Source organism: Callithrix jacchus, chromosome 1, assembly GCF_049354715.1.
Source record: "Callithrix jacchus isolate 240 chromosome 1, calJac240_pri, whole genome shotgun sequence".
Lineage (NCBI taxonomy): Eukaryota > Metazoa > Chordata > Mammalia > Primates > Cebidae > Callithrix > Callithrix jacchus.
The window spans coordinates 95,579,468-95,603,232 of NC_133502.1; the positions used below are offsets into that span (position 1 = coordinate 95,579,468).

General features: G+C 41.4%; 1 long non-coding RNA gene and 1 other non-coding gene across 2 annotated transcripts; one reads left to right on the forward strand and one right to left on the reverse strand.

Annotated features, from left to right (window-relative positions):
• Window positions 1–13,365: 13,365 nt before the first annotated feature.
• On the forward strand, window positions 13,366–22,638 carry LOC108592021 (uncharacterized). The gene is made up of 3 exons (XR_001911997.4): window positions 13,366–13,741; window positions 19,182–19,429; window positions 19,604–22,638. It is a non-coding gene; the product is annotated as an uncharacterized LOC108592021 (long non-coding RNA).
• LOC118147936 (U4 spliceosomal RNA) lies at window positions 16,147–16,287 on the reverse strand. Its single transcript, XR_004734642.1, has one exon. It is a non-coding gene; the product is annotated as a U4 spliceosomal RNA (small nuclear RNA).
• Window positions 22,639–23,765: the final 1,127 nt, after the last annotated feature.

Here is a 23,765-nt window from a genome sequence, read left to right on the forward strand (position 1 = left end):
GATCTCTTGAACCAGACTTTTAGTTAATCAAATGTGAAGCACAGACCCCCTGAAACAGATGTTCAGGAGACTGCGGTATGTTAACAACAGGGGTTGTCTTGTAATAGTTTGAGCAGAGCTGCCCATTCCCAACGAAGGAACTCTTTGTCTAAGGTTCTTGTCAGACTCACCAAGGAAACTTCAAAAGCTATATACAAAGTCTAAGCCTCCGGTTGCGGATATAGTAATGCATAAGGCCTGCAGTGGGGTGAAGTCTGGATAGATATTTTGGCAGCATCTCCCCTAAGGTTTGAGATGCACAGTGCTCTAAAGCCGTGTCTCAGAGACCAGTACCCCTTTCCCAGATAGGGGTTTCTAGTACCTGAATGTGTGCAGTGTGCGTGCGTGTGTGTGTGTGTGTGTGTGTTCTTCTTTCCGGCAACTATTCATGAAAGAGAGGACCTCAGCCCCCAAGCTGCCAGTCAAGCTGGAGGAGAGACCATAAGAGGGACTTGTCTTGGGCTCCGCACAGCCAGTGTAGACTGAGCCGTGGATGAACCTGTAAGATGCTAGGCTTTTTTAGGATTGACAAACTCTAACTGTAGAAAATGTAAAAATTTACTGACTTTAAAATATTTTAGCCAAAAAGTTACCCAGGGAGAGAGAAAGGGGATGTCCCTAAGAGGAGAGGGTGTAACTGCTGTTAACCCGCCTGGCAGTGGTTATTCCCAGGAAAGGAAATGAGAACTGAGGAAAGTGGAGCTGAGGATGTAGAAACAGCCTGGGCCTTCTGCTAATCCTACCTACTGATTTTGACTGCCTGCTATATCCAGGCTTTGTATACATTATTTCTAATGCAACAGCTCTATCAAATAGGTCTTTGTTTCAATTAGGCCAGAAAAGAAGAGAAAGGAACAGAGGGAAATTTATTCACCTTTGCGTTTCTTGCATCCACAGTTTCTATCTGCCTTTCTCAACAACCCCTAGGATAGCAGAAAAAATATTTCTCTCTGCTATGGTTTGGACTTGTGTCCTCACCCAAATCTCATGTCAAATTGTGATGCCCAGTGTCAGAGGAGGGGCCTGGTGGGAGATGATTTGATCATGGGGAAGACTTCCCCCTTGCCCTCCTCGTGATAGTGAGTGAGTTCCCACGAGATCTGGTTTAAAAGTATGTTGCACCTCCTGCTTCTCTTTCACCTGCTCCGGCCATGTAAGACCAGCTGCTTTTCCTTCACCTTCTGCCATGATTGAAAGTTTCCTGAAGCCTCCACATCAGGTTTCTTGTACAGTCTGGGAAACCATAGGCCAATTAAACCTCTTTTTTTTAAATAAACTACCCAGTCTCGGATAGTTCTTTATAGCAATTCGAAAACAGAGTAATACATTTTCCAAGTGATTTTCTGATATGAAATCGCCCTCCCAGCTACTCTGATCCAAGATATGGGCTGCCCTTGGTAGCAGATGTGAGTTCTGGGCAGTAGAAAGCCTTTCACCTTGTTCTCATTTAATAAATTGGCATCCTGACATAAATTAGTCTTTTGTGCCAGGTGCCTTTTTTCTTTGGGGTGCTTAAACTCACTGTTCCATCTGTTAAGAACATTGTTCTGTGCCTAGCCCCTTGGCCCCCAACACCTATCCACACATTTCCCCAGGGAACCCCTACTCATCCCTACATTACAGATTAAGCTCATTTTGCTCAAGAAGTCTTCTTTGATATCCCCACTGTTACCCCAGAGACCAGGGCCTCAGGTCTCTGGATCCCCAGGTCAGAGTTGTTTCTATTTCACTACACTGAGGTTCTGAGTTGATGTCATACAGGTAGGGGACACAGCTTTGTTCCAATCTGGGCAGCATGGTGCCTTCTGGGCTCTCACAGTCACTGTCAAACCTATATGCTGCATGTCACATGAAGTCCCTTGGGGCACCGAAAGACTTAGAGAGTGTGTGGTTTGATGAAGGAGCTCTGCATGGAGAATCCAGACCTTTTGGTCCGATTGATTCCATTGCTGCACCAGGGTCTTTGTATTGGCTGTTTTCTCTGTCTGGGAGTGCTTTCCCCCGGATATGTGTCTTATGCCTTCACTCCATTTACTTCAGAGAGAAACATTTTCTGACCTCCTTGTCAAATTTGTTACTTCTTCTCCTTTTTACTCCCTATCCCTTCATTCTGGATTTCTTCCTAGTAAGTATCACCTTCTGACATTAGGTTGTTTATCACAGTCTCATGACAGTATGACAAATGTAAGCTCCATGAGGGCAGGGACTTTGTGCTGAATAATCTGATATTCTCATCTCATAGGGTGGTGTCTAATAAATAGGAATCAATAAACTTTTACTGAATGAATAAATGAATGGATGGTCTTTGCCTTTTTTCTTATTTAGAGGTCTTAGACAAGTCACATCACCTCTCCAAGCTTCAGTTTTTTCCATCAATGGAGGTATGGTGGGGAGAGGGTAAGGAGAGGTTTATTCTGGATTATTTATTCTTTCCACCTCCAACATATACTTCTAAATGCCAGGAATATTTAGACGTTTGCTGTCTTCTTGATGTCATTCAATGATTCCTTGGTCTTCTCTGAATAGGAATATACTGATTATGAATCATCACCATAAGAAAGCACAAAGAAAGATGTGTGTGTGTTTGTGTGTGTGTGTGTGTGTGTGTAAGTGAAGCTGAAAGGGAACTCAGGGCCCCAAAGCCCTGGTGTCAGGCTACCTGCCACTGGAATATCAGGTGTCCCATTCACAGAGGCTATGTTACCTGTCAGCCTCAGAACTCTAACTCCAGAGAGCAGAGACCATGTCCCCTCTTCAACTTAAGGGCTTTGCAGCTTAGGATATAACTAAGGATAAGCTTGACAATGAAAGACCTCTGAGAGGTTCAATGTAACTACCAATCAAACCACGTTGCTGGGGTGGGGAGGGTGAGTGGAAGCTTAAGGTGGGGGTGGGGGCAGGGTGGGGAATGGTGCATGGTTTTCAGCTTCTTAGAAGTGGCGGATGGATGCAGTCTGGGGAAAACCCCTGAAGATGCTGGGGAATGAGATTTTAAAATAAGGCCATTCACCATAGACCTTGTAAGCAGAGACCCCAGTGACAGCACAAAATGGAAGGGTAAAAATGCTGAGCGGACTTAACCACGAGTTAAATCTGAAGCTGCTTTAGAAAGCAGTGGCCTATGGGGCAACCACACAGAACATTAAAGAATCAGAGGGAGTGAGAAGATAGTTACTGGACACTTATGTCTTTTAATGCTAATATCTTTTCTTTTTTTGAGACGGAGTTTAGCTCTTGTTACCCAGGCTGAAGGACAATGGTGCGATCTCGGCTCACCACAACCTCTGCCTCCTGGGTTTAAACAATTCTCCTGCCTCAGCCTCCCAAGTAGTTAGGACTGCAGGCATGCACCACCATGCCCAGCTAATTTTTTGTATTTTAGGTAGAGACAGGGTTTCACCATGTTGACCAGGATGTTCTCGATCTCTTGACCTTGTGATCCACCTGTCTCAGCAATGTTAATGTCTTATACGACTTCAGGCACATCATCTCATCTAACACCAACAACAACCATAGCAGGAAGTTAATTTTGAGCCATGTAAAAATGTAGAATTTGAGGTTCAGAGATACAAAGTGACTTTTTTTCTTTTTTAAGACAGGGTCTCACTCTGTCACACAGGCTGGAGTACGGTGGCATGATCATGGCTCACTGCAGCCTTGACTTCCTAGGGCTTAAACAATCCTCCCACCTCAGCCTCCCAAGTGGGTGGGGCTACAGGTGCATGCCACCATGACAGGCTAATTTTTGCTTCTTTTTCATAGAGATGAGGTTTTGCCATGTCACTCAGGCTGGTCTCCAACTCCTGGGATCAAGCAATCCACCCAACCCAGCCTCCCAAATTGCTGGGATTAAAGATGCGACAAAGTGACTTTCTTAAAGTCAAACTGTAAAACCAAAGCAAAAACCTAGGCTTTCTGACTTTTAATTCAGTTCCTTTCCCCATGTATCACAGCAATATTTTGCTTACAATTTCATCATAATTCAAGAAAGCATGGCAGGGGGCCCTTGAACGGTTTAATTCAAGAAGACATCTTCAATTCTGTCTGTTTGTTCCTTTCCTTTCCAGGAATTACTCCAATCTCTGTCTAGAGATTGAATCTAGGGCAGGCACCTGACCTGAGAAGGCCTGTTAGCACCTCTCTTGTGGGCCATAAGAGGTAGGATCATGGCAACAGAATGACCTCATAATTTTGAACTCAAATCAGACAAATCTGTGAGTGACGTTCAAATCAAAAAGTAGGACATCTCTCTTCATATTTCCTGGAAAGGTTTTGAAATCAAATTCTACGTCCATTAATCTAAATGAAAAAAGCCAGTCATGAAAAAAATCACATATGATATTATTCTATTTATATGAAATGTCCAGAAAAAGTGAATTTTATAGAGTCAGAAAGTATACTCTGGGCTTAGGACTAAGGGGAACAGGATATAGGTAAAGGGTATAGGGTTTCTTCTCAGGTGATTAAAATGTTCTAAAATTGACTATAGTGATGGTTGCAAGAATCTGTGAATATACTAAAAACCATTGACTGATAGATTTAAATAGGTCAGTTGTATAGTATGTGACATATCTCAACAAAGCTGTTCAAAATGTATTTCTAATTAAAAAATTTTCTTAATAAAACAAATGACATAATTTCTAGTGTTAATATTGATCTCAAATCATCTTTAAGAACATATAAAACAATTTTCATTAAATTTAGAAGTTTATTGTCTGTTATCATCACTTTAAATATTTTTCTAGGCTTTTGAGCTAAGAAATGACAAATATTTGAAAGAAGAATAATTATCATAGCTTTAAATATATGACTTATGCGTGAGGAAAAAAGTACAATAGCACCAAGTATTCAAAACATGAATAAATAGAAGAATCCATCAAATTCAAATATCTTTAAAGTTAAACAAAAAGCATATTTAAGTAGCATAGGTTTCTAACAATTTCAAAGTTGGATATGAGAAAAAAGACATTTATGTAAAATAAAAGTCACAGAGGCAGGAGGATCCCTTGGGACCAGAAGTTTGAGACTAGCCTAGGCAACACAGAGAGACCCCATCTCTACCAAAAAAAAAAAAAATTCCTTATCTCTACAAAAAAAAAAAATTCTTAAAATATGTGGGCCTGGTGGCTTGTGCCTGTAGTAATAGCTATTTAGGAGCTGAGGAAGAAGGATCCATTAATCCCAGGAGTTTGAGTCTACAGTGAACTATGATCACACCACTGCATTCCAGCCTGGTCAATAAGCTGTCTCAAAAAAATTTTTTAAATAGTCATGCAAGTACAAAACCAACCAAGTGACCACTTGAGGGGGGACTTGCAGATTTCATGAGTAAGCGGTGACTCAAGTATTGGATAAACTGAATCCAGCTAGTTGTCTACATAATCCACGTTTCTTTCTTAAGTTTTGAACCCTATCGCAGCACCAAAGGCGGCAATATCAACAGTTCTGTGGTGTCAATGCCTGGATGTCTATTAGCTCTGGGTCTCACACCCAGCCTTTATTTCCAGATTCAGCCTTTATTTCTAGATTTACATAATCCCACTTGATATGGTTGGGCTTTGTGTCCCAACAAAAATCTCACATTGAATTATAATCTTCAGGATTGGAGGAGGGGCCTGGTGAGAGGTGATTGTATCATGGGGATGGATTTCTGCCTTGCTATTCTTGAGATGGTGAGTTTGTTCTCATGCAATCTGATTGTTTAAAAGTGTGTAGCACTTCTCCCCGACCCGCTTCTCTCTCTCTCTCTCTCTCTCCTGCCACCATGTGAAGATGGGCTTGCTTCCCCTTCCCCTTTCCAACATGATTCTAAGTTTCCTGAGGCCTCCCCAGCCATGCCTCCTGTACAGTCTGTAGAACTGTGAATCAAATAAACCTCTTTTCTTTCTAAATTACCCAGTCTCAGGTAGTTCCTTATAGCACTGTGAGAACAGACTAATACAGAAAATTGTTACCAGAGAAGTGGGGTATTGCAACAAATATACCTGAAAATGTGGAAGTGACTTTGGAACTGGGTAAATGGGCAGAGGTTGGAACAGCTTGGAGGGATAAGAAGAAGACAGGAAGATAAGGGAAAGTTTGGAACTTCCTAGAGCCTTGATGAATGGTTGTCACCAAAATGCTGATAGTGATATAGTGAAGTGCAGGCCGAAGTGGTCATAGACAGAGAAGAGGAACTTACTGTGAGCTGGAATAAAGGTCACTCTTGCTATGCTTTAGCAAAGAGACTGCAGCATTGTGCCCCTCCTATAGAAATCTGTGGAACTCTGAACTTGAGAGATGTGGTTTAGGTTAACTGGTAGGAGAAATTTCTAAGCAACGAAGTGTTTAAGATGTTGCCTGGCTGCTTCTAAAAGCCTACACTCATTTGCACAAACAAAGAAATGACCTGATATTAGAACTTACATGTAAAAGTGAAGCAGAGCATAAAATTTTGGAAAATTTGCAGCCTGACCATGTGGGAGAAAAGAAAAATCCATTTTCTGGGGAGGAATTCAAGGCTGCAGAAATTTGCATCCATAAAGAAGAGTCAAATGTTAATAGCCAAGACAAGTGAGGAAAAGGCCTCCAGGGCATTTAAGAGACTTTTGCAGCAACCCCTCCCATCACAGGCCTGGAGACCTAGGAGGGAAAAATGGTTTCATGGGTCAGGCCCAGAGCCCAGCTGCTTTGTACAATCTTGGGACCTGCATCCCAGCCACTCCACCTCCAGCTGTGACTGAAAGTGGTCAAGATGTATCCCTATTTCAGAGGTATAAAAATGTGAGAGAAAAATAAGGTGCATCTTAGGATAAATAAAATTACACTGATGGGTAAGCATCTTTTAACCCTAGGAAAATTTAGAATCAAGTCTTCTGAAATCTCTGGAACTCTACTAGCATTCCCTAGTGGATATAGGTTTTAATTTTGGGAATATTGAAAATGAGGTATTAAAAAGTTTAAGGGAATCAAAACCATGATATTAATATTTTGGTGTTTGGAAAGACTCTATATATTTGGAATCCTATGTGTTTGTAATATTGAAGAGACTTTAACCTAGTAGAGTAACAGTCTTTTAACTCTGATTAGAAATACACAATTGAATTATAAAGTTAGACTTAGGGTGCTATGTTGAAATCCTACCAAGTACATTCACAGTATTAGAACATCTAAGAGACCTTCAGATTCCCCTTATTTATAAGGTTAATTCATTGTATTTATACTAGCTATTTAAGTGCTCAGGAATTTTTTTTGTTTTGTTGAGCAATTAAAATATTTAAGAACACTATAAAATATATTAAATTGATTATGTTTGATGTATTGAAGCAGTTTAATTAACTGAGTCTTTAAACAGACCAAAAAATATTTAAATATTCCATAAAAAGTGACTGTTCACAATTGCTATATTTATAAATAGAATGAAAAGTTCTGTAAGAACTAGAGCAATAATAAATTGCAAACAATGTGCTTAAACCCAAAGGAAACTTCTAAAGAGTCATTTCTGCAAGTAAACTCCTCTTTCAATGTTACCATAAAGCTCAGCAGTTCAGAAAGGCTCATGGCCCCAGCTAGCCAATCAGAGTCCTTGCCTGGAGTTATTCAAATTGACTCTGGGAAAAGGGGTTGCTTTTCTCTGGTAGTGAGAGCTTGCAGTCTAGGATCTTGCAAGCTGTCTCTGGCTTTGTCTTGGGCTGTGTGGAGGAATCCACTTTGTATGGAGAATGAAGCTGACGGGTAGAGAGAAGTAGAGGTAAAACTCAAAGAAAGAGAAAAAGAGATCGAAAGAGAGGGAGAGAAAGAGCGTATGGGTGTTCTGCTGGCCTTCAAGTCCTGGTTCCATGTGTTCTAGCTGCACATCAAACTTTCTGCAGTCAAGTTGTTCAATTCTTCCTTTAATTACATGGAATATCTCAGTATCTTTTGAACAAATTCTTCCTTTCTATCTACTTTGACTTGGATTTATGCCTCTGGCCGCAAAAACATTTTAGTATTCTCAGGCACCATGATAAATTCATGTATAAGTTGTATAGCAGGAAGACCGGAGGAGGAGGTGCATTATAATCAATGTCACCAAGTTGTTAATAATGATTAGCCTTGGGAAATTCTGCAGTAATCAAAACTGTTAACAGTCACAGGTAAGAAAGGCAAATATTATGGGGTCTCTTCAGGGCCTAAAAAGGCCTATTGAGTCCAGGCACAGTGACCCATGCCTGTAATTACAGGTTCCTCTGGGAACCCAAGGTGGGTGGATCACTTGAACTCAAGAGTTTGAGACCAGTCTGGGCAACATGGCAAAACTCCATTTCTACAAAAAATATGAAAAATTAGCTGGGCGTGGTGGTGTCTGCCTGTAGTCCCAGCTACTTAGGAGGCTGAGATGAAAGGATCCCTTGAGCCTGGGAGGCAGAGGTTGCAGTGGGCTAAGATTGTGATTGTGCCACTGTTCTCCAGCCTGAGTGACAGAGTGAGACCCTGTTTAAAAAAAAAAAAGAGAGAGAGAGAGTTCTATTGAGAAATGGTTGCAGAAAGAGAATTCTGACATATGCTACAACATAGATGAAATCCTTATACTAAGTGAAATAAGCTAGTCACAAAAGGACAACTATTGTATGATTCTACTTACATGTGATACCTAGAGCAGTCAAATTCATAGAAACAGAAAATAAAATAATGGTTACCAAGAGCTAAGGTGGGGGAAGGAGGAGCTGTTATTAAACAGATCTCAAATTTGAGTTTTGCGAGATGAAAGAGTTCTGGATATTGGTTACACAATAATATGAATGTACTTAATACTACTGAACCATACAATTAAAATGGTTAATGTGCTAGTTTACACTCACTCAGGGTGAGTGGTTCACTCAGAGTGGTGGTAAAAATGTTAAAGGAAAAGTATTAGAGAAAATTATAGAATATAGTCTCAAACCTTTTTAGAAGGCCTAAAGGTTTTTTCTATAGTTCTTGGCTGCAGTCCACCTTGTCCCCTTAGTTAAATAAATTAGAGTAGAAACAAAGGACCGTAAAAAGTTTACCTAACTAATTTGTTTACTCAAGCAGTCTTAACACTAACCTTTGAGCCAGACAGCCCTCTCAGAAAGAAGTCGACCAAAGACATTACCCTCTAATCGTGTTTGCTTTAGTCTCAGAACCTGTCCTTTAATCTTCAGCCTCTAGAATTGTTGACTCAAGGCTCTATCAATGAAACTTTACTGAATAAATGCAAGTCTCACTTGCTGATGAAGGCCAGCAGTCACACCTGTATATGGCACTCTCCAAAGAGTCTGTAAGCTGCCCAAACACTCAGCCAGACTAGTAAAGCATAATATTTGTGTGTCAGTGTACATTATTCGTCATCACTAAGTCAAAGTCTGCAAGACAGACCCCTGCAAGTAGTGACTCAGACAGTTAAGATGGTAAATTTTACGTTATATTTTACAACAATGCAAATATTTAGAAACCAAGCATGGTGGTACATGCCTGTAATCCCAGTTACTTGGGAGGCTGAGGCAGAAGGGTCACTGGAGCCCAAGAGTTTTAGCCTGCAGTGCACTTTGATGATCTCACCCGTGAATAGTTACCACACTCCAGCCTGGACAACCCTGTGTCTAAAAACAATACAATATTGTTTTTAATTTTACATAAAAATGCAAAGGGTTTGTACTTACAACCCTCCTTTGTAAGAGAAGTCAACAAAAAGTATCCATCTTACGCCTCTCTCCCTTCCTCCCACTTCCTCTACCCAAAGGCAAGCAATACTCAGTCTTTTCTTTTACCAAACATACTCCTCCTGAAGACCTTGTAAAACCACATATGTCCACCTCTTGAAGTTGGAAATCATTATGTGACTTGATCTGGCCAGTTAAATATCACTTTGGAGCTGATGCTTTAAAAACCAAGGAATGAATCACCATCACCTCTCACCTTGCTTTGATAAGCATGGAAACTCACAGATGGAGACTCTCTCAGCCTGGCTCCCTGAGTGAGAATGAGATTAAGGCAAAGTCCTTCCCAGACAACCCATGATAAACAGGTTGCACAGTAAGAGATAACTCTTTGTTGTTTTAAGCCATGGAAAGCTGTGGTTGGCTGTTACCATGGCATAACCATGCCTACCTGACTAGTATATTTGACATGGCTGGTATTGTTTGGGGTGGCCAAAACGATTCTTTCCCCTTGCACCTTCTCTTGCTAACATACTGTATTTGCTTACATAGGCTAACTATGAAAACATAAACTCCATTACAATGGCTCAGATTCAGTAGAAGTTTATTTTTTCTTCACATAATAGTAGAAAGCTGATGAATAGGTGAGCAGGGTGGCCTTCCTCCATGCAGTCATTCAGATTACTGACGGCCAACTAGTGGGATCACTGACACATTCAATATGAAGTTTCCAAGGTTGCCCTGAGGTCATCTCCCTTCCAGCCAACCAGAAGAGAAAAGGAACGTGGAGGAGCACATAGGAGATTTTGAGGGGCCGGTGCCTAGAAGTGGAGCACATCACATCTGCTCATGCTTCATTGACAACAATGGAGTTGTCAGACCATGCCTCTCTACCAGGAGTCTAGGAAAGAACTCTGGCTGAGTGCCTTGGAATAAGAGAAGAATGTGGATTTGGGGGAGCTGCCAGCACTTTCACCCCACAGACCCTGCCCCTTGGCATTCCACCAAAGGACTAGATGTGTGCCCCAAACTAGGCCACTTGGAACTCTTCCCTAGGGGCTTTTCTGTGGAGCTGACAGGAAGCTCTGTCTTGGCCTTGGGGTCAAGGTGCAGGAAAGATGTGAACTTGGAGCTATTAGCAGCCTTTTCCCTTGGCAAGCGAGAAAGTACATTTGTTATCAGAAAAGGTGAGGGAAAACACAGAGATTTGAGGCTGACAGAGGAAGAAATCCTGGTGGCATTGCTTGGGACCTAGATTCAGTACCTGATGCCAACCCCCCCCTCAGTCTTGCCTGTTATGTGACTCCTTTATTGTTTGACCTGTGTTGATGGATGTCTGTCACAACTGAAAGAATACCGAGGCAATTAGCTCCTGCAAAAATAACCTGTTGTGGAAAAATGAACAGAGTTCTGTGGAGTGGCTCACTGTGTGCGAAAGGACTCTGGTGCAGGGAGAATCAGAAGAGCTGACATCTCTCCTTGTCCCTGCCACTAACTGCCTGTGCGGCCTGAAGTAGAGCAATTTACCTCTCAGATCTCAGAGTTCACATGAGTAAAACGTGAGGCCTGGGTCAGGTCTCAAAGGATCCTCTTGGCCATAAAAATCAAAGACTTTGTCTATACTGTTAGTGTCCTGACATAAATATTTCTTCCCAAAGAAGACACAGGGACCTATATCTAATGCTGGCTTCATTGTAAACACTATCCTTATCTCTCCTAAATTTTCTTGACAACAGCATAGAAGATAATATGTATATCCATTTCCTAAGGCCTCTGTAATAAATTACTACAAACTTTGTGACTTTCAATAACAGAAATGTATTCTCTCATAGTTCTGTAGGCCAGAAGTATGAAATCAAGGTGTTGGCGTGGCCACGCTCCCTCTCAAAGCTGCAGGGGAGAACCCATTCTTGCCTCTCAGCTTCTGGTGGCACTAGGTGTTCCTTGGCTTGTAGCTGCCTCATTCCAATCTCTGCTTTTATCTCCACATGGACTTCCCCTCTGTGTGTCTGTGTCTTCTCTTCTGTCTCTTGTAAGGATACTTGCTGTTGGACTTATGGTCCACCCTGATAATCCAGGATAATCTTATCTCAAGATTGTTAACTTCATTACCTCTGCAGAGATCCTCTTTCAAATAAGGCCACATTCACAGGTTTTAAGGATTCCGATGTGAGCATATATTCTGGTGGGGGTGGGGGAACCGTTCAGTCAGGAAAGTATGTGTGAAGATCATGTGAAAAGCTCTAAAAGAAGCCCATGCCTTAATATATGTTATGGGCACCATCAATATGACCTAAAAGAAGACAGAAAATAAATTATCACCAGCTGAATATTCCCTTCCTCCACTCTGTCATGTTAATAGCCCACGTGGAAAATTCCAGAGCTAAAGAAGTAGCCAGGTGGCTCTTTTTTTGTTGTTGTTTTAAACAAAAGATCTCAAAGTGGGCCATATCGTCCATCTCATTGTTTGCTCCTTCCACGTAAGTGCTAATGTGTTTGATTATATTCTGCTCCAAATTCCTCTACAACCACTAATCAGGAATACACAGAGAATTGACTGTGTCCAAACAGTTCTTTCCTCATGGCCTCATTCTTCTTGAATTCTAAATGCCTGTTGAAGAGAAGCATTAGAGTGCTTATTTTCTGAAAACAAGCTGGAGAGCAATCACCTTGTCTTTTCAAAGAAGCCATACTGTGTCTGGTTTTTCCATTCCAAAAATAACATAGAAATTCTTAGAGACAGTCATGTGGCAGAGAACCAAGAGTTGGAATGCAAAGCTTTTGTGTTTCTTGTGGAAGGCCTCTTGAGTACTTAAGTAGTTACATTCCATCCTCACAGGAAGCTGAAGAGGGGCAAATGCAGTAAGGAGAGTGCTTAAGGCAGGCCTGGCATTCCTCTTCTGTGAAATGCCAAGTTTGGTCATGTCCTGAAGAAGTTAGGGTGTCCTATGAGAGGTGTTGGCACTGCTGTAGTCTGTGAGGCTACCTGCAGAGAATCCACATCTTCCCAAAAATCTAATCCCCAGCTGCCTACAACTTCCCCAAATTCCCACCTGAACACTGTTTTACTCCTCACCACCCTCACTCTGCAGAATCACACGACAGCCCAACATCGTGTTACTTCACCTAGTGGTAAGCATGCGGATCCATTTTTTCCATTCCCTTTCCTACTGTAGTCTTTCTGTCAGAGGCGTTTGAACCAGAGCACCTCCATCTTGAATAGGGACTGGGTAAAATAAGGCTGAGACCTACTGAGCTGCATTTCCAGGAGGTTAAGCATTCTTAGTCACAGGATGAGATAGAAGGTCTGCACAAGATATAGTTTGTGGGGGCGTGCGTAGAAAAAGAAAAAAAAATTAAGAAAAATAAGATATAGTTCACAAAGACCGTGCTGATGAAATACCATGAAGTAAAGAAGCCGGCATAAACCCACCAAAACCAAGATGGCAATGAAAGTGACCTCTGGCTCTCCTCACCGCGCATTATGCGCTAATTATAGCATGCTAAAAGACACCCCCACCAGCGTCAGGACACTTTACAAGTGCCATGGCAATGTCAGGAAGTTACCCTATATGGTCCCAAATGGGGAGGAACCCTCAGTTCCAGGAATTGCCCACGGCTTTCCTGGAAAATCCATGAATAATCCATTCCTTGTTTAGCATATAAACAAGAAATAACTGTAAGTATTAGCAGTGGAACAGCCCAAGCTGCTACTCTGCCAATGGAGTAGCCATTCTTTATTCTTTTGCTTTCTTAATAAACTTGTTTTCACTTTACTCTATGGATTCTCCTCAGATTCTTTCTTGTGTGAGATCCAAGAACCCTCTCTTAGGGTCTAGATTGGCACTTCTTTCTGGTAACATCTTCCTGGTGACCATGAAGGGACAACACTGAAGAGATGCTTGACCTGGAGGAAATAGACTACAGCACCAATTGGCCAACTTCGGGTAACTGTTGGGGTACATTTTACCCAGGTAAAGGATGGAATTGGGTTAGATGCCCAACTTAGAGGAGTCAGAGCTGCTTCTAAGACAGTGCGGGTTAAAGGACCCTCTTAATAAAAGGTAAGGATGCTTGACCGAACTCAGGTTCGAGGCCCAACTTAGGAAAGTTAGAGTTCTTTCTAAGATTTAGGGAGTTAGAGGCCCCTGTCAGTAAAGTCCCCCTTGGTTAAAAATGGAATTGGCATTACAGGATGTTAACCACTATTCTCTTTGGATTAACTTGCCTTGCACTCTTTGCTGATGGCTGTGCATGACAGGAGTAGGCATGTACAGGACATAAGAGTCTTTTCCTCCCCAAAAGGGGGAACTTGAGAGCTGACAGAGCTGCTGGAAAAGATCCCTTCGCAACTGACAAGCAGCCACCTAGACTTTAGATTCAGCGTCGCTGCAATGGGTCTTTCTCTGGCAACCTGAGTTCTTCACCTCCCCACCCTGCTGCAGACACTGCTTTTCTCCCTTTCTCTCCTTTCCCTTTCCTATCTTTTTGTTATTCAGGGTGACCATCTTGCCCAGAGACCACATGTTGAAACTCCTGGCCAGCGGTTGGATGAAAGATGACAGGGTCCATCCAGGAGCAAGTTTGAGCCTTGCCAGTTCCATTTTGGGTGCTGAGCAGAGTGGCTACTATAACGAACCTGGTATACTTTGTGCTATGAATTTGTCTTTCTGTATCGCTCTGTCCTAAAGAGGAGTGCCTTAGAATAAAACATGGGCTTAGGACCTCAGTAACAAACTTTGCTGCAGGTCCCTGAAACAAAAAAAAAGCTGGAGGAAGTTTCCCTCTCATCTCATTTCATATCCTTGGGAGCTTGACCTTGTAACCACATGGTGGTATTTTCTCTTGGTTGCCACCATCCAGCTGACAAGAAACTTGGAATTCATGTCATAGTTTGCCCTAAAAAATTATCTTGATCAGTTAGAAGCCTTTGCAAGCTCTAGACTCCACCTAGGAAAAACAATGGAAACCGCCCAGTTATGTAGCTTAGTGGCTAAGGCTTTGTCTTTTCACAATGACAGCCTGAGTTCAGGGTTCAATTCCTGGCTTAGGGGATGAGTTCTTTCTGGTTTGATATCTGTGTGACCTTTACCTTTTGTTGATTCTCTTCTCTTCCACAAACTGTTTGAAATTTTCCTTTCTCAGTGCACCTGGGAGATTACCTTTGGTAAAGTTCAAAACCTCAGAAATATCGGCCATTTGGCCTGGATAAAGTCAGGTAATAAGAGATTTAAAAGAATTTGTTTTTTAGAGTGCTGTGTTTAAAAGTCAGCTTAATTAAAAGTGGATATTCAAGCCGTAACAGCCTGGATCTCCTTGGAAAAAAAGCAGAGGAAGTTCCACAGACCTCGTGTTGAGGAAAACCTCTGTTTTTCTCATGGAACCCCAGAAATTGAAAGCAGATAGATCCCTCTCAAAATCTAAGGCTCTGTTCTGTTTTGCATTGCATTATCTGATGGTTTTGACTTTTGGGGATTTCAGAAATTCCTTCACATTATGAGAGAAGTCTGGTGTGTAATAAATATGTATGAAATATACTTTTGGGGATAGCTAATGGCAGTTATGGGGGAATGCAAGGTTCTTTCATGTTTGAATTAAAGAATCATGCTCCTGGCCACCTGGAAAGTAAGGAAATGTCCCTACCCTGCACTGAGATAACACCCCCATAGGAGATGGGCTGATTCCCCCTTTTTGAAATCCAGGATCTGGTATAAAAATGGGACCCTGAATTGTGGGGGACCTGTTTTGCCTTCCAGCTGTGCCTGCATATTAGGCCCTACAAACTGTGTGCTTTAAAGAGAAAGATAAAAACTGGCAAATGAAAAATCTTACAAGTATTGGATCTTCTTCTATGGATTTACATGTGATGTGTGTGTGATGTTTATATAGGAAAGAACTCTGATCAATTAGCTTAAAGGTAATAAGCACTGAAATCAAATATTTTGTCTGAAAAATAAACACAGAAATGCCTTCACACGACTTTAGTAAGCTTTGGAAAATAAAGACAATTTTAGGAATTATTGGTTAAAAAAAAAAAGACATTTGGTATAAATTAGGCAGGGTGCTAAATGCTTTAGGGTCATAAATTGCTTCTTTGACTTTTGAAAATTGTTCATCTTATCTACTTTGGAGCCATTAGATTCTAGGTAAGGCCTGGGGACATGTAGAGTTAGCTATGCCCCCTAGCTATGCTGGAAAGAGTCAGCTCTTACCTGCATTTCTGTCCGGTGTCCTAGGCTCCACATCTAATACATAATTAAAATCCCTTACTTAACCAAGGTTTTCACCGAAAGTAAAAGTTGCTAAGAGTTAACATTGTAACATGTAATCTAAGACTACAGAAGAAACTGTTTGACATGCAGATTGTGTAAGATTGCCTGTCAACACAACATCCATTCTGTGGTCCATGGATCAAGGACTAATTTCAACTTTCAAGTCTTGTTATTTAAGAAAGGCATTTTTTTTTCAGTCTACGTAGAGACTGCCAAAAATTGCCAACTCTGACTATATTTCAAGTCATCATGGCGAGGTATCAGGAAAAGTTTCCAGTTAGCAATAATCGCGCCTCGGATAAACCTCATTGGCTACGATACTGCCACTGCGCAAAGCTAAGAAAGACATTTTGTAAGATTATAGCTGCCTTAGACAGTGATTCCTCTGATGGATCTGGGCAAAGTAAATTGAAAACCGCTAGAAAGGATTGGCCATTCTAGGTGCCATAGAGGACATCTGTGGGAGGAGGTCAAAATAGCAACATGAACAAGAATTTGGAAGAAGTTGATTCCAACCCTCATGGGTGACTTTGAGGGATCTAGGACTTCAAAGGAGGAAGTCACTGCAGATGTGGAGGAAACAGCAAGATAACTAAAATTAAAAGCCTGAAAATGTTACTGAACTGCTAAAATCTCATGATAAAATTTGAACAGATGAGAAGTTGATTCCTATGGATGAGCAAAAAAGTGGTTTCTTGTAATGGAATCTAATCCTGGGGAAGATGCTGTGAACATTGTTGAAATGACAACATAGGATTTGAAGTATGACATAAACTTAGTTGATCAAACAATGACAGAGTTTGAGAGGATTGACTCCAATAGAAAGAAGTTCTACTGTGGGTAAAGTTCTATCAAACAGCATCACATGCCACAGACAAATCATTCATGAAAGGAAGAGTCGATTGATCTGGCAAACTTCATTGTTGTTTTATTTTACGAAATTGCCACAGCCACCCCAACTTGCAGCAGCCACCACCCTGATTGGTCAGCAGCCATCAACACAAGGCAAGACCCTCCACCTGCAAAGATTACAACTCACTGAAGGCTCAAATAAGCTTTAGCATTTTAACAATAAAATATTTTAAGTTAAGATATGTACAATTTTAATTTTTTTATTTTATTTTATTTTAGAGATGGGGTCTTGCCCTATTGTCCAGGCTGGAAAGCAGTGGCATCATCATAGCTCTTCACAGCCTTGAACTCCTGGGCTCAAGCAATCCTCTTGTCTCAGCCTCTTGAGTAGCTAGGACTACAAGTGTGCACCACCACACCCAGCTAATTTTTTGTATTTTTGTAGACAGGAGGTCTCCCTCTGTCATCCAGGCTGGAGTACAGACTGTAATTGTAGCTCGCAGTAGCCTCAAACTCCTGGGCTCCAGTGATTCTCCCACTTTGGCCTCCCATAGCATTAGGATTACAGTTGTAAACAACTGTGCCCAGCCTGGTTTTTCAGAAATTTTACTGCATACTTATTAGACTACATTATAGTTTAAACATCATTTTTATGTGTACTGGGAAACCAAAAAATTCATGTGACTGGCTTTAGTGTGATGTTTGCTTTGTTGTGGTGGTCTGGAACTGAACCCTCAATATCTTCACGGGATGCCTCTATCTTGAAGGTCGTGCCTACAGATGGATGTTTTAATGTGCCAGAATTTTCATTTGCTCAAACTGTAAGTGGTTTTTCTTCAAACCTGGTGGTTTTGTGAAGTCGCCACAATAAAAATGTCTGTGTGATGGGTCCATGCAGAGAGCTGAGAAAAGTCATTTACAGATTCCTTTGCACAACCCAAAGCTCCTGACCACCCAAAGCACAAAGAGTGGGTCCCATGTGAAAGAGAGCTGCTTTAAGGGGGCCAAGTGGAACCCACAATGTGATTCCCATGCTCCTGTACGGGGTGGGATGGGAGCCATTGCATTTGCTGATAGCCGATTGTATGCTCTTTGATTTGATCTAGTATCTGTTGTAGAAGAAGCAATGTCCCCTTTAAGACCCTCCTTTCAACCCTCAGAAGGCCCAAAGACAAGTTAATACACGTTGATCAGTCTTCTCCAGCCAGGCAATTTAAGATCAGAGTTCTTTCAAGAAGATGTTCCTCTTCAGTTGTCCCTGGCCCCTAGAGAACCTTTTGCTTCAGATCCTTTTGGTAATGAATGGTGTCTGGTCATTCTCCCCACACTGCCCAGAGCCGCATATGAAATGGAGGATCAAGCCCTTCAAAGGGTGCAGGGCAGAACAAAATACCCACTAGCTTCACATTGAACTTTTCTTAACGACTACTGATCTGCAAAACGCTGATTGAACAAAATTAGAAAACAAAAAAAAAGGTTTCTGTTCTGAATTTTGCATGAAAACGTTTTTTACTCACATTATTGAAGGTGGCAGAAGAAAAATATTGCTACGGTTTTCCACTCCCATAAACATATCTGCTCTGGTTCCAAATCAGAAATGCTTTTCTCTTATCACTTCCGCTGCTGGGAAGATAACAAAGCAATTTAGGGCCTACTAGAGAAAGTAGACTTGACCTTGGCACAAATCCCTTTGTCAAGAGACACAGAGGCTGAGCTTTCTCTGAGCAGTGTCTTTGAATATCTTAGTTGACAGTATGATCAAAGCATCGCAAGACTGCCAGTTCCAAGACAACTATGGGATTCAGGGGGTTTGCCTCACAGACTGTGCATGAGTGTGGGCCAATACAATGCGCAGGAAAGTGAACTAGCTCACAAAAGCTGAATTTAGGGCTTGCAAGACTCAGGGAAGGGATCTAGGTAAGGAATAGGCACAGCGTTTCATAGACAAGTCCCTGAGGCAAAGTGAGGTACTTCTTATCAAAGGTATTGCTGTGGAAAATAATAGGCAGGGAGTATTGCACTGTTTGCAATCCATTTGATGACCTAAAACCTTGTCTTTGAACAATGCCTGGTTGTCTGGCAGCTGTGTACCAGGACTGCACTCTCCTGGCCACTCCTGGCCATTCCTTAATTACTTTTACCTCCGGGTTACTCCTTTGAGACACACATTCAGAGCAACCTCTTGAAACCACCTATTGTTTTTATTGCAGGAATGATTTTGAAGGTATTGTCCCTTTTATGTCACCCAAGGGCCTCCTGGGAGCAATAAGAACAGAAGTTCCGGGAAAGGTTCTACTTCTGGATAGCTGGGTTTTTTAAACTTTTATTTTAATGACTGTGTGGTTCTTGGTATTGATGCCATTGTTTACTTTGGTTTCAGCTTCCGAGAAACTCAGAGTCAAACTTGAATTCCACCACTGCAAAGAGCACAGGACCCTGAGGCAAACGTTGTATATTCCCAAGTCATCCCTGGCACCACCTTCATTTACTGCACCAGGCTTTCTTCACTGTGATGATGTTCTCTCTCTCTCTTTTAATCCTGTTTTACTCTGCACATTTCTGCAAGCCACAAAAGTACTCCTTGAAGAATGGATAACATATAAACAAGTGAACAAACAAATCAGACAGGTAATTGATAGAAATAATTTGTTTTAAAATACTTTTACCTCCTTTTTGGAGTTGGGAAAGGAGTAATCTTGCCTTGTCTGTCTTTAAATGGCTGTGTTTGCAAACTAACATCTGCTAGGTTAAGTGAAGAACGTGTTTTTAAGTGACCATTGGTATTTTTAATTTCTGATGAAGGTGACTTTTGGCCTTCTTCCAAGTGATGTGCCATGAAGAACTTCTACTGAGTTCTACAAGAGCATTCTGGGAGTGTTTCCCAAGACAAAGCTGACTTCTAGGTAGCTATGGGGAGTGCCTACAAGCCTGGGCTGCAGTGAAAGTCAACAGGATGGACTGGAAGAGCCAGAAGTCTGTGTGGGAAGTGTCAGCCCCTTCCTGCTGCTTCCTTCCCTTGGTTGGGGTAAATGCTCCACTTCTTCCTCTGGGCCTCAGTTTTCTCATCAGAATAATGAGAAGAGATGCTTACTGGTTAGGTCTGCTTAGGAAGAGACAAAGACAAGTATAGAACTTGCCCTGTAAGAGCAACCCAAGCCTAGCTGACCACATGGAAGGGCAGCTCTCCCTACTTCCAAATCTTTCCCTTTCTTCCTTTCTCTCTTGCTTGCTTTCCTTCTTTCCTTCCTTCCTTTTTTCTTTCTCTTTCCTTCATTCCTTTATTTCTTTCTCTTTCTTTATGGAGTCTTGCTCTGTTGCCCAGTATCCATTCAACTGTGGATGAACATCTGGGCTGCTCTCACCTTTTGGCTATTATGAATAATGTTGTTATGAACCCAATGGGTGTACAACTATGTTTGAATCCTGTTTTCCATTTTTTGGGATAGATGCCTAGAAATTAAATTGCAGGACCATGAACATTGTTGTTGTTGTTGTTGTTTTTCTGAGATGGAGTCTTACTCTGTTGCCCAGGCTAGAGTGTAGTGGCACAATCTCGGCTCACTACAACCTCCACCTCCTGGGTTCAAGCTATTCTCCTGCCTCAGCCTCCCAAGTAGCTGAGATTGCAGGTGTGTGCCATCACACCTGGCTAATTTTTTGTATTTTTGATAGAGACGAGTTTTCACCATGTTGGCCAAGCTGGTCTCAAACTCCTGACCTCAAGTAATTTGCCCACCTCGGCCTCCCAAAGTGCTGGGATTATAGGTGTGAGCCACTGCGCCTGGCCCATGAACATTTTTTAAAGTGTTTTTATTGCTGAAAATCTTTTGCAGCCACCAGAGTAGAGAGGACAGGAAAAAAGTCTCATGTACCCATCACCCAGCTTCGACCATTACCAATTGATGGCCAAACTTGTTCCCTCCATACGCTACTCCCTCCACCACCAGAGCTCTTTAAAACAAACTGAAAACATCATCTGATGTTTTCACTCATAAGTATTTTAAAGTCTAATTCTAGCAGAAATGATTTAGATGCTTCTTAAAGAGTAACGTATATTGAGTGCCTAATTATTAAACACCAATATGGGTAAATACTCATTGAATAATTAGTCATCATTTTTTGAAACTATGTTTAAAATTGTAGCCTTTTCAATAAATATTTTATTATTTTCAAACATGCTATAGACTAGAGAAAATTGAACAAAGAATCCCAGTATGCCGTCACCCAGCTTCAAATTCTATCCATAGCAAAATAATATTCTCTTGAAAAATGTAAGTGCTAGGTTGCTCAGATGATATAATGACACTTTATTCCTCTGTAGGAGAGGAGAGGGACTGGAATGGAAGTGACAACGGGGAGAACCTTTTAATTCTGGAAAGGTGTATTACTCACGACTAAAAGCACGTATTTTAAAATCACTGAATCTTTGGTGTAAATGCACATGAATATCAGTCTGAGTTCTCAGCCACAATGTGAGTTGTGGTTTATCTGAGTCACCTGTCTTTCCTGTCTGGCCCAAGTCCGGGTGACTTTCAGCTTTCCCAAGCTAAATAGTTATTTACAGAAAAAACAAGTTGACATTAAACTAAAGAGAGTAACTCAGAAGTCATCTCTCCTTTTATCATAAGCACAGAAAATGTGCAGTCACAAATTGATGTTGTGCAGATAGATGTCCAACTTTTATTTAATTAGGAATTTGTACAAATGATTTTATAGACAGAGGCCTTTTCCAGTTTCTTTGTCAATGATTTCATCCCTTGGCTTTTATTGCACAGCAAATCACTCCCAAAATTTAGTGGCTTAAAACTCTTCCATCATCATGATAAAAGAGTTTTCCTTGTTAGATATCAAAACCTATTTGTATGCCATTGATTCTAAGCCATTTTATTATCTTGAAATGAGGCTGCCTCTAGCAATCTATGACATTGTATAACTTGTTGTTCACCAGCAATCATCATGACATTTGTTGCTGCCTTGACAAAATTGAATTTCATCATGGCTGTTCACATTATCATAACTTCAATTCAATTGTGTGGGTGTATTAGTATATGTATGTGTTGCGTTAAGCAATCTTCAAAAAGGTTACACTACAATTATTCATGGAAATGAGAAGTTATTGTGTATCTAGAAAGGTGCTGAAACAGATCAGTTGGGTAGAAAATTGTTATTTGTGAAACAAATGTTCATTGTTGGAGAAATGACCTTGATTAAATAGATATTTCCCTTGCAGAGTTTTGCCTTATGAGACCCATGAAAGAATTAGATGACATTGTGTTACATTTTGTAACTGAGATGCATACAAAAGAATTGCCCAACACACACTAAGACACTTCTCAAAATGGGAGTCAGAGCTTGACAAAAAAAAAATCAGTAATCAATAGTTCCACATTGAGAAATGCTACATCACAAATGCTCCTGATGTAGCATCACAAATGCTCCTGATGTAGTTTCTGCAAGTAGCAGAAAACTTAAAATAACATCAGTTCAACAAGCTATAAGTTCATTTTCAAGTGACATAAAAGAATTTCAGAGGCAGTCTGTACAGGATTGGCAGATAGCTTCACAAAGTTGTTGGGAATATAGGTTTATTTTATGTTGCTGCTCTGCTATTCTCTACACACGACTCCACCTCATGGTGTAACATTGTGGCTTCAGATCCAGACATCATGTCCACATTCCAGATAGCTGATTGGTGAAGTAATGAAGAGAGAGAAAGGGGTAGATTCCAACTGGCTTTTTAGAGAACTTCCCAGAAGTTCTCACACAATATCTACGCTAATTCATTGATCAGAACTCCTAGTTATAAGGATTGCTAATAAATGGATTCTTTATTCAGGTAGCCATGTGTATTAGTCTGTTCTCATGCTGCTAACAGGGACAAACCTAAGACTGGATAATTTATAAAGAAAAGAGATTTAATGGACTCACTGTGGGCGAGGCACAGTGGCTCAAGCCTGTAATCTCTGCACTTTGGGAGGCCGAGGTGGGTGGATCATGAGGTCAAGAGATCGAGACCATCCTGGTCAACATGGTGAAACCCCGTCTCTACTAAAAATACAAAAAATTAGCTGGGCATGGTAGCATGTGCCTGTAATCCCCGCTACTCAGGAGGCTGAGGCAGGAGAATTGCCTGAACCCAGGAGGTGGAGGTTGCAGTGAGCCGAGATCATGCCATTGCACTCCAGCCTGGGTAACAAGAGTGAAACTCCGTCTCAAAAAAAAAAAAATGGACTCACTACTCCACATGGCTGGGGAGGCCTCACAATCATGGCTGAAGACAAATGAGGAGCAAGGTCACATCTTATATGGCAGCAGGCAAGAGAACATGCATAGGGGAACTCCCCTTTATAAAACCATCAGATCTCATGAGACTTATTTACTATCAAGAGAACAGCACAGGAAAGACCTGCCCCCATGATTCAATTACCTCCCACCGGGTCCCTCTATGACAAGTGGGGATTGTTACAATTCAAGGTGAGATTTGGGTCAGGACACAGAGCCAAACCATATCATCATGAACCTAACTAAAAATCAGAAGTTCCTGCCAGGCGTGGTGGTTCACACCTGTAATCCCAGCACTTTGGGAGGCTGAGGTGGGTGGATTACTTGAGGTCAGAAGTTCGAGACCAGCCTGACCAATATGATGAAACCCCATCTCTACTAAAATTACAAAAATTTGCTGGACATGGTGATGTGCACCTGTAGTCCCAGCTACTCAGGAGGCTGAGACAGGAGAATCTCTTGAACCCAGGACACGGAGGTTGCAGTGAGCCAAGATCACACCACTGCACTCCAGCATAGGCGACAGAGCAAGACTCCATCTCAAAAAAAAAAAAAAAAAAAAATCTGAAGTTCCATTACTGAAGAAGAATAGAATGGGTTTGGAAAACCAGTAGTCTCAACCACATGAAAGTTTTCAAGTTTATTGGTACAAAACTATAGCAGTCTTTTTATTTTATAAATC